We start from the raw sequence: 12,341 nt of genomic DNA on the forward strand, positions 1-12,341 counted from the left end.
GGCATGGTGGTGAGTGCCTGTAATCCCAGCTACTCTGGAGGCTGAGACAGGAGAATCGCTTGAACCCAGGAGGCAGAGGTTGCAGTGAACCGAGATTGTGCCACTACACTCCAGCCTGGGCAATAAGAGTGAAACTCTGTGAAAAAAATAAAGTAAAAATATAAATAAAAACAGAAAAAAAAATGAAAAAGAGGAGAGCCGCCGGGACTTGTGAGAAAGCAGAGAATAACAGGTATAACATACACATAATTATAGTCCCAGAGGAAGAGAAAAGAGAAGAAATGGGGAATAAAAAATTTCTGAAGAAATAATGAGGGGAAAATTACCAAACTTGGTAAAGGATATACGTTTACAGATTCAGTAAACCCCGAGCAGGATAAATACAAAGAAAACTATACCTATGTACATCTTAGCCAAACTGTTGAAACTCAAAGATAAAAAGAAAATCTTGGAAGCATCAGAGTAAAGCACTCATTATATACAGGAAAACAATGATACAGATGATAGCTGATTTCTCATCAGGGAAAAAAAAAAAAGATGCCAGAAGAGAGTTAAAAAAAAATTTTTTTTTTGAGACAGAGTTTCACTCTTGTCACCCAGACTGGAGTGCAAAGGCTTGATCTCAGCTCACTGCAACCTCCACCTCCCAGGTTCAAGTGATTCTCCTGCCTCAGCCTCCTGAGTAGCTGGGATTACAGGCACGCACCACCACGCACAGCTAATTTTGTATTTTCAGTAGAGACAGGGTTTCACCATGTTGGCCAGGCTGGTCTCAAACACCTGACCTCAGGTGATCTGCCCACCTCTGCCTCCCAAAGTGCTGGGATTACAAGTGTGAGCCACTGTACCCGGCCAAGAGTAAAATATTTTTCAGGTACAAAAGGAAAAATTGTAAAACCTAGAACTAGGATTCTAGTAAAAATATCCTTCAAGACTGAGGCAGAATAAAGACATTTTCTTATAAATGAAAACTAACAATGTTTGTTGTCTGCACCACAAGAAATGCTTAAGTAAGTTTTTCAGGCTAACAGGAAAGGAGATGGTTAACAGGTTAGCACATGGAAATTTGGATTTCCCAAAATGTTCTTTACAAATGGTAACTATATGGGTAAATATAAAAAACAATCTTTATTATTAATTTTCTCTAAAATACGTATCACTGTTGAAAGTAAAAATTATAGCGTCATAATTGTGGGGTTTAAATCATGTGTATGTGGAATATATAGAACACCTGTAGTATAAAGGAGGAAGTCAAGGGTAAAAGCACAGATGGCCAGTGAAAGCAAAACTCCCTGGCAGACTTCATTTTTTTATGTATAATTTACATTTAGTAAAGTGCAAAGATCTAAGTGCACACCTGATGAATTTATGTGTATAACCACCACCAAGATCAAGATTTAAAATATTCTGACTCCCCCAAAACATTCCCTTGTGTCCCTTCCCATTTGATGCCACTCATCTCACCTCTATCACCATAGATTAGTGTTACCTGTAGACACCCATTTTTTCCATGTTTCCTTTCCCACCTCTCAGTCCTCTGTTTTCCCTTGTTACCTTTAGGGCTGTACTGGCACCTCTGTCAAAGGCTCATTAGAGGGATATGTTTATCTATTCCTCAAAGCTACATAGATAAATTTCTAAAACAAGAGGCATGGAGCCGAGGAAGACAAAAGAGAGTATGAGTAGGAGAAGAACGGGACTCTTCCCTTAACATGCCCTGGTTACCAGCTACATGGAATGAAAACAAACACCACTTATGTTTCATTGAAACTCCACTTTCTCCAACAAGACTGTAAACAGCCATGGAGTCTGCCTATGATGATCCAGTAGGCAGGACTTCTAGTCCCAACTTTCTGATTTTACAGCCTCTGTAAGTGTGCTTCAAAGCTCTTCCCCAGGGCTGTTTCAGCAGCACTGAGTGCCCACAGCAGCCAAAGGCACTCTCACTCCAAGTCCCAGAACTTGATAATGATGATGTTGGCCTTGAGTGGAGGGTTGCTGATTAGGAGACAGTAGGTGGGGGAATGCAGCAAGCTCTGAACATGAGTTAATTAATGACCACAGTGTGTGCAGTTAATGCTAACATCAAAAGCCAGCAGCATGAAGGGCTCTTTGATCTCCAGTTCAGTACCCTTTCAAGTTGTCCCCTTTATCTTGCCCAGAAAGTTCTTGCTTCTTTCTGCCTTGATTTTTAGGGAGAATTTTAATAAGAATGACCTCCAGCCCCATCCACATACCCCGTGGCAAGCAGGAAATGGGCTAGAGCAGCATCCTGAATACACAGTTAGATCCCTGCATCTCATTGTTACCAAAAGGCTCCAGTTCCCAGTGACATAAAGTGGAATCACAGCTTTCCTTTTAAAAAGAGCTTGTGCACAGGAGACCTGTATAAGAAGGTTATCAGCAGCATTCTTGATAGGAGTCAAAAGCTAGAAACAGCTAAAATGTCCAGCAACAATAGAAGGAATACATTGCTGGGTGTTCTAACAATGGAATAATATATATCCATGAAAATGGACATGATACAGCTCCATGTGACCACATGGACGTATTTAACAGCTAAAATAATGGATGAATGAAGCCAGGAGTAAAATAATAAATGCTACATAATCTCATTTATATAAATTTCAAAACACACAAGACTAAATTATGATGTTTCTAGGGTGAATAGTTAGGCAGCAAAAGCATAAAAGAGAAGCAAAGAAACAATTACATTAAAATCAGGGAGACCAAGGGCTTCACTCCTTAAGAAGAAACTAAAAGACTTTCCATGAAAAAAATTAATAATACCCAATGTTAGCAACGATGTAGGAAAAGAGGCATTCTTGCACAATTCTACTGGCAGGGTGAATTGGTACATTATTTCCATTACTACCGCAACCTGACTATTCACCTAGAAACACTGTAATTTAGCCTTGAGTGTTTTGAAATTTATATAAATGGGCTCATACAGCAATTTGGCAATGTGAATTACATGCCTCATAAACATGCATGCTGGCTGATCCAGGAATTTCCTTTTGATCTCAAGGAAGTTATCAGCTGAGTACTTCAAGATCTATATACAAACCGGTTCATTTCAACATTATTTATAAAAACGGTTTCTAGTAGCACACCCAGATACTTGGATCTCACCAAATACTTTGCAGCAGAGCTATATGGAAATGCAAATAATTTCACCAAATATTATTGAGAAAATTTCTCATGTGGTCCATTTTTAATTATAGAAAGCAGAAATATATATATCTAAATGTATTGTAGGATATTTCACAAAATGTTAACATGACCCTGGGCAAGGAAAAATCATGAGTGATATATTTTTCATCAATAGTGTGTATTTTATGTATTTTTTCCCAAAAATGGACATGCATTTTAACTGTATAAAAAATTCAAGGCTGGGCACAGTGGCTCATGCCTGTAATCGCAGCACTTTGGGAGGCCAAAGCGGGGCAGATCACCTGAGGTCAGGAGTTCGAGACCAGCCTGGCCAACATGGTGAAACCCCATCTCTACCCAAAATACAAAATTAGCCAGACATGGTGATGCACGCCTGTAAACCCAGCTACTCGGGAGGCTGAGGCAGAAGAATCATTTGGATCCAGGAGGCAGAGGTTGCAGTGAGCCAAGATCGTGCCATTGCACTCTGGCCTGGGCAAAAAGAGCAAAACTCCACTTAAAAAAAATAATAATAAATAAAAATACATACATACATACATACATACATACATACACACACATCGTTAAATGGAAGAAAAAGTAAAATCGGGGCAGAGAGGGGGTGTGACAGGGAAGGGGCGTATGGAGGAGGGATGTGTTCTGGGAGCTAGAGATGCTCTATTCTTGATCAGAGTGATGGTCACCAGAGTGTTCCCTTCATTCTGCTGTACATTTATCCTCTAATCTTTTCAGTCACTACCATATTTCACAACTTTTAAAAAGGGGAGAGGGGTTAAGAAAAGTCTGAGAATTTTAACACAAGCTAGGGGAAACTGGAGTTTCAAAAAAAAAAGGAAGAAGAAGAAAAGTCTCTTCAGTTGTTGCAAAGCCTAATAAAGCTGCAAATCCAGCCCAAACCCACAGGCTGTCAGATTCACGAAGTGTGAACGTAATGTAGGCAGGGGAGATGAAGCATTGAGTTATGTTTCTCACACACACACACACACACACACACACACACACACACACACACACGAAAATCTGTCCTTCTGGCCACCCACCCTTCACCTAATCAGCACCAGTCTAGGCTGCTCAGTGGTGTGTATTCTCACCAAGGTGCTACCCAGAAGACCCACCTTGCTCAGAGAAGCGTAGTTGGTCCTGTTCCCTTTCACCTTTGATGGTGCCAGAAATCCTGACAGAAGCAACAGTCTCTATGGTGCCAGAAGAGGAGGCTGTAGCGCTGCCTGGAGACAAACCCTTGCAGAATATATGCTTCCAGTTGGAACATGTTGCTTTTAGAGCCTCAGGACGCTGCAAGGGCAGGATGTGACACTCTGATTCCCAGTGTGTGACAGCAGGGGATTCCTCCCAGTTATTCTCAGAGTTAGGCTGTGGTTTGTACTTTCTTTTTTTTAGAGATGGGGTCTTGCTCTGTTCAAGTAATTCTCCCTCCTGGGTTCAAGTAATTCTCCTGCCTCAGCCTCCTGAGTAGCTGGGACTACAGGTGCATGCCGCCATGCCCGGCTAGTTTCTTTTGTATTTTAGTAGAGACAGGGTTTCACCATGTTGCTCAGATTGCTCTCAAACTCCTGAGCTCAGGCAATCCACCCACCTCGGCCTCCCAAAGTGCTAGGAGTACAAGTGTGAGCCACCGCGCCTGGCCGGTTTGTACTTTCTATCAGATCATCCAACTAAACTTTGTGACACTGCAGATAAAACAAAGCAGATTAATGTCGCTGATCCAAAGAGCCAGGTTCTGCTGCACCTGGAACCAAGGGGCCCCAAAGAGGCTTCGGCTCTCCAGCAAAGATGGGGGGGGGCCAGGTGTGTCCTCACCCGTAGGTCAGGGATGGTGTTGGTAATTTTGATAGACTGCCCCTTCCTCATAGAAGCAAAAAGTCCTTTCTGTTATTTTTTCTTTTAACATCCAAATTAAAGACACCAAAATGTTGTAACAAGCAAAATAGAACACATGCTTTAATCCAGTAAGGGGCACTGGCAACCACGAAGAAGATCAGTTCACACACGTAGGGCATAGGCATGGCCTTCTCGTTGCAATCTCGGTTCCACCTCTCTCGTGGCACCTCACACTCTCTGTCTTGTGTTGTAACTATTTGTGCACTTACCATTGACTTTATCTCCTCCATTACTGGGCTACAGGCTCCCAGAGGACATAATCTATGCACAATGGATTTACCTTCCTTTCCTCCCTGCCTGGCATAATGCCTTGTAGTCAGTAGCTCCTCTAAATGTTTGTAGAAGAGAAGAAAGGGAATTAGCATGCATTAATCTCTAAGCTGTACCAGTTACTATACATATGCTTAATGTATATGATCATATTTAACTCTTAAAACCAGCCTCCAAGGTAAGTGTTACTATTACCATTTTATAAAAATGATAAAGAAATGGAGGCTCAAAATAGTTAGATGCCGCTTAAGATCACTCAGCCAGTTAGAGTCAGAGATGGACTTGACTTGAGTCTAGAACTGTCCCTCTGCATTCCTGCTCTTATTTCTCCATTAACGAGTGAATGATGGGGGTTAATGATACCTGTGCGATGAGTCATCCCCAGTCCCCCAGGTGCTACTAACACTGTTTCCCAACCCTCGCCTGGGGTTGGCAGGGTTTTTTTAATTCACTGGATTGTCCCTAACAGGGCTGGCATTAATCCAGAGACAACAGAGAAGTGGCCTTGGCATTAGTTCGTGAGATATTCTCTCTGCTCAGATAACCACCAGGGCAAAAGTGAATGCCACTGCATTAATCGTGCCTCCTCTGTCCTTAAGCATGACCACACCCATGAGGGCAAAGCAGACTCCTGAACTCACTCAAGCTTGTTCCTTAGAATGTCTTCCCCGTCATCTGCCTGAGAAATGCCTGATCATCCTTCAGGATGCCTTCCTCAGCTCCCTCAGGCAGAGCCACTCACTCATTCTTCAGCTACTGCAGACTGAATAGGGACTACACATTGTGAGGTCTAAAGTAATCAAAAGTCTCTACCCTTCAGGAACAGCAAGCCAAACAGGGAAGAAAGGAGGCCAGCTGCAGTGGCTCACACCTGTAATCCCAGCACTTTGAGAGGCTGAAGTGGGTGGATCACTTGAGGTCAGAAGTTCGAGACCAGCCTTGTCAACATGGTGAAACCCTGTCTCTACAAAAAATACAAAAATTACCGGATGTGGTGGCATGTGCCTGTAATCCCAGCTACTCAGGAGGCTGAGGCAGCAGAATCACTTGAATCCAGGAGGCAGAGGTTGCAGTGAGCTGAGATCAAGCACTGCACTGCACTCCAGCGTGGGTGACAGAATGAGATTCCGTCTCAAAAAAAAAAAAAATTAAATTAAAAAAAATATATATATATACATACATCCCTTTTAAATCAGTTTAAATAGAAAGAGAGTTTATTGGAAAAATACATGGAAATCTCCTAGAACTCTAAATTGGGCAACACAGCCAGGCCTCAAGAGAGACAAGAACCAGGTACAGATATTAGGAATCAAAGCTTATTTTTGTTCTCTCTCTCCACATGTTCTTTCATCTCTGCTTCTCTCTGCACTTCTCTCTCTGCTCTCTCTCTCTCAAAATACTAGCATCCTCTCTTATACTAGCATCCTCTCTTCACTTGCACATGCATGGGCCAAACATAGCTGCCCACATCTGATTTGTTTTTCCAAAACAAACAAAAAATTATAGTGACAACAATGAAATTTTGTTGACATTTTTGCAAGTCCCTTTAGTGGCTTGCTTAATAAATGACAATTGAATCCCTACATCTGCTTCTACATTCAATCTGTTGTGATACATTATTTTGGTTGATGTATATAAAGAAAATCCAGTCTCTCAGAGACATGTAGCTTAAAAAGAGTAAAGTATTTACGGATAATTTTTGATAATACACCGAAACTCAACACGTGGTAGTTTCTTAAAGTTTAATTGCAATGTGGAATCTGAATTCATATAAAAGAAATTGTCTTTTTTACCATAATATTAAAATCCACTAGTCTGTCTTGCACTTTGATTAGATCTTTCACCTGCACATTTGTCATTCATAAAATATTGGTTCACTGAGTTACACATCTCATCTTCCTAATGTTGGCACATTTTATAAATATATTTCTTAAATCTCATTTGTTGATATCACCACTGATCCCATCAGAAAGGTCTTTAAGTATTGAAAAGCTAGCAGGCTCACAGCGACAGACACAACTTTTACAAAATGCTAGTTTTCATTTGGAAACACAAATTCTAACATTGGCACACAAAAAAAAATGTTGTTGGTTGTTTTTCTTGAAGTGACAGGATAGTTTGGTTCATTTTCAAGAAAATGTCTGCCAAATACCTGGGTTTGAGAAATCATAGTTTATGCAGTCAAGTAGTAATGGTACTCCTTGAAAAAAAGCCATTAGTTTTAGTTCACAATTCAAGCAATCACTTAGGTGGTTTTCCCAGACAATTGCCTACTTCAGCATGCAGTAGATACGCCGTATGCATTTTTTCCATTTCATCACACAGAATGTGAAAAAGACATGCACCCAAAAGTCAACTTTTAATGAAATTAATTATTTTTATTGCTTCATCAAGGACATTATTAAATAACACTAGCTTTTGCTTTTATTTTTTCCTTATTTTTTCTTACTGTGAGTGCATGGTAGTGAGGAATGTAACAACTACAGTAAGTACTATTGCCTTGATTCATGCTAAGATGCCAGCAGTATTCCCCATCACTGCTGTTATTCCATATGTGAAAAAGCACACTTTAAAAAAAAAAAGGCAGCCAGGCATGATGACTCAAGCCTGTAAACCCAGCACTTTGGGAGGCCAAGGCGGGTGGATCACAAGGTCAGGCATTCGAGACCACCCTGGCCAACATGGTGTAAGCCTGTCTCTACTAAAAATAAAAAAATTAGCCAGGCATGGTGGTGGGCGCCTGTAATCCCAGCTACTCAGGAGGCTGAGGCAGGAGAATTGCTTGAACCCAGAAGGCAGAGGTTACAGTGAGCCAAGATGGCACCACTGCACTCCAGCCTGGGTGACAGAGCGAGACTTCATCTCAAAAACAAAAAGAAAAAAGAAAAAAAAAAAGGCAAACATCCTCTTAGCATTGTTATCAAAATGGTTTTAACTTCTTGGACCCCATGAAAGAGTCTCGGGGTCCCCAAGGGACCACATTTTGAGAACTGAAATTCTAAACCATTCAAATTCAAGTTTCTGTTTTTGTTTTTGTTTTATTTGAGACAGGGCCTTGCTCCGTTGTCCAGACTGGAGTACAGTGGCACAATCCTGGCTCACTGCAGCCTCAACCTTCTGGGCTCAAGCAATCCTTTCACCTCAGCCTCCTGAGTAGCTGGGACTGCAGGCGTGCACCACCATATCTGGCTAAATTTTTATTTTTGTAGAGACACGGTCTCACTATGTTGCCCAAATTGGACAATTTAAGAGATTAATAAAATCCTTTGGTCCCAATTTCCATACCCAGATAGGAAAAATTTACATGGCCCAGCTTAGGTTAAGTGTCTGCCCCAGCCCTCAGTACGGACAAGTGTGTGATCATGTGGCCCACTGTCCACTTAACAAGGATTATGGGACCAGACACTTGGAAAAGGAGTGAACAAATCTGGCAGAGCCAAGATTCAGGATAGGGTGGGGTCAAGCACCTCCACGAGCTTAAAAAAGGGTTGGAATGACCAGGGAATTCAGCAGGAATAGATCTTGGAACCTTTCCAGAACACTATTAACAACTGAAGTGTGTTTACTTTTACAGATTCCAAAATGCTTTCACACGCATCACCTCATTTAATCCTTCCAACAGACCTGTGAGATAAGCATCGTTCCTACCACTCTACAAATACAGAAACAAAAGCTTAGACTGGGCTGGGGTGGCTCACTTTGCCCCCCAGCACTTTGGGAGGCCAAGGTGGGCAGATCGCCTGAGGTCAGGAGTTTGAGACCAGCCTGGCCAACATGGTGAAACCCCATCTCAACTAAAAGTACAAAAAAAAAAATTAGCTGGGTGTGGTGGCAGGCGCCTATAATCCCAGCTACTCAGGAGGCTGAGACAGGAAAGTCGCTTGAACCTGGGAGGCAGAGGTTGCAGTGAGCCGAGACCGTGCCATTGCACTCCAGTCTGGACGAGAGTGAAACTCTGTCTCAAAAAAAAAAAAAAAATAGAAATTAGATCTTTGGACTTTAAGCAAAGGACTCACTCACCTCCAGCACAGCTGTCTGCCAAGCTGCGGAAATTACACTCTAGGTGATCAACCGGTGCTCAAGAATTTGGAAGAAGCATCCTGTACCCAGTGAGGGTGGGGGTAAAAGAAGAAAGACTGAGGGCTCACTGCCTAGAAGTTAAAATTCAGAAAAGAGAATGGGGCCAGAGAGTCAGGGATTCCCCACTTTACTGAATTCTGGACAACTGGGTGCAGTGAGGACCCTGTGGTCTAACTCATGTGAGGTCACTCCACCAACTCTCACGGGTAAGGAGCCTTCATTCCATGCCATCGTCATTACCAGTAAAGTGCAACTTTATGTGAGAAAAGAACACTGCTTTTGAAGAATCAAGTGTGAAAGTGTTATTTTTCTATTAATTATCTAATGTGAATTATTGTGCTCAGACTAGGAACTAAAGCTTAGACTTTGTTACATTATTAACATTTTTTTTCTACAGTAGACCGGCTGGAGGGCCTCCCACATGAGAAAGAAATGTCCAGTCTAAACAGAGAGGCATCCATTTAGGGAGCCTGGCTTTGAACCTTTCCCTGACACAATCCAATTTCCCCTAACCCCTTTCACCCAGCATGGGTTTCTAGAATATTATTCCAAGTGTGCTGAGCCAAGAGGAAATGAAGATTAAAGTTAAGAAGGAAACCAACAGTTTGCTTTTAAAATACACAAGCAAAGTCTGGCTTTTCATAAGAGATCCAGGCTCTGAGTTCCAAAGCAAATACAGTGAAATACCACCATGGAAGGGAACTGATAATTTCCCAGAATTAGGGGTCCAATATGGGAATCACGAGCAACTTGTGAATGTTGAGATCTGAAATGTAGCTGGTCCAAATTGAGATTACACTGTACATGGAAGATACACATCAAATTTCGAAGACAGTACAAAAACAATGTAAAATACCTTATTAATAGTTTTACATTGATTACATGTTGAAATAATATTTTAGATATATTGAATTAAATAAAACATATTATTCAAGTCAAGTTCACCTATTTCATTTACATCTTTAACGCGGCTACTATATAATTTAAAATTCTGTATGTGTCTCATGTTATATTTCTGTCAAGAGCACTTGCCTGTGGGGGTCAATTAAACAGCCCTGCTAAGCCCTCCACATTCAGCAGTTCCTCATTTTTATTCAGAATCACATCATTTTGTTTTTCTCATTAATTTTTAAATTCCTACTTACATTTTGATAAAAAGTAATTTTGAAGGGCAACTTAAATTTAGGCAAATCGAGATTAAAAAAATTAGAAGAGGGAAAAGAAAAGATCCAAAGCCCAAGATCTCTTGGTTTATTGAGAATGTTAAAAAAGAAAAAAAAAAAAAAAAACCTGCTCATCTATTTCCCTCTCTTGATAAAGACAGGGATGTACTTACTCTACATGATAAATTGCTGTCCCTCCTAGAAAATAAATAATGTAATCATGATAGATTAGTTCCTATTTGACATTCATTAAAAATGAGTCTGTTGAATTTAAGATCTCCCACCACATATTAGCAGATGCTCAAAAAGCTAGAACGAATTACCAGCTAAATGCTATGACTTTGTGAAAATAAATCTCAGTAAGTTGTTACCCAGGGAATTAAATTACGGGAAACAGGGAGAATGGAAGGGAGATGAGGTGGGGGTTGTGATGGGAAGCTTTTAGTTGCTGTGCAACTACTCAGTCACATTCAAATATTTTAGAAAAGTTAAATGGTATTTGGGAAGTCTAGAGAAATTTTACGTCTTTGCCTCTAGCCTTAAACAAACCTTCACTTTAGCAGACTTGAAGGTTAGGATAAAGGTTAACAAAGAACCAGGCTATTCATTTGGTGACACTAGCTGGAATACAGAGCAATACCATAGAAACCCAAGGGTTGGGGAAATGCGGAGCAGTGGCAAAACTTGTTGCAATTCTCTACAGGATCATGAGATTGCACCTCCCAGGTTCCTACTCTCTCAAAGATGACCTTCCCCACGGCTCCCAGGAGTGACTCATTGCTTTCCGTTGAGCCTCTCCACCTCTCCACACTCATCAAGGGCTGAATACTCACTTTATCGAACAAAGCAGGAAAACATGAATCCAGATGGAAGTTCAAATCTTTATTAACCAATCCTCCCAGCTTTGCTTTTACCCATCCTTTATCCTGTCCCTGGAGAGGATTCCTCCTTTTTTATTGTTTCCTACTGCCTGCTGGATTTGCTCAGGGTATGTGAACTGCTGTGCAGTTTTCCCACCTGATCCATCTTTGGCAACCTCCAGGTAGCATTTTCCAGCACCATAACCCTTCTCCTCCTGCCTGTGTCTGTGATCCCTCCCGGCTCCCTGGGCAATGACCCTAGTTTGCAAGTTACTGCCTGTGAATGGGCTGGAGTTTTGTTAGGATGTTTTGAAATGATGAAACCAATCCCTCCCGCAAGGAAACTGACTCAGCAAAGATTATTACAAATGTGCCACATTTTACAATCATGGGAAAGGGAAATTAGAATTGAGATTCATTCAGAAGATCCCACTTGTCAGAATCATGCAACTGATTTTAAAATATTTTAAAGAAGCCATTAGCAAAATAAAAATACTCCTTAAATTTAAATGGGTATGGGCTACAAATATACTTAAATCTGTACAAACACAAATTTTAGCACCTAAACACATACTTTCAAAGTATGCTGCAAAATGTATATAATTAATCTTAACTCACACTAAGATAAGGAAATCAGTATTAACAATCCTCCTACATTTTTCAAATGGAGAAACTTTGCCACAGTATGGTTTTACAAAGTGTCCAAAAGCACAGAGAACAAGCAAGAATTAGCCACGGTTGCTTATTGAGGGCCAACACCAGACAAAAGATTATGGAGGCAAAAAAAAGAAAGAGGAAAAAAAGGGGGTCGGGGGACACACGGAAAAAAGAAAGAAACCACCCTGAAACCTAAACCGTTCCCTGGAGTAAACACGAGCCCAAAGTTTTCTTTCAC

The sequence above is a fragment of the Macaca nemestrina genome, chromosome 5 (assembly GCF_043159975.1).
Source record: "Macaca nemestrina isolate mMacNem1 chromosome 5, mMacNem.hap1, whole genome shotgun sequence".
Lineage (NCBI taxonomy): Eukaryota > Metazoa > Chordata > Mammalia > Primates > Cercopithecidae > Macaca > Macaca nemestrina.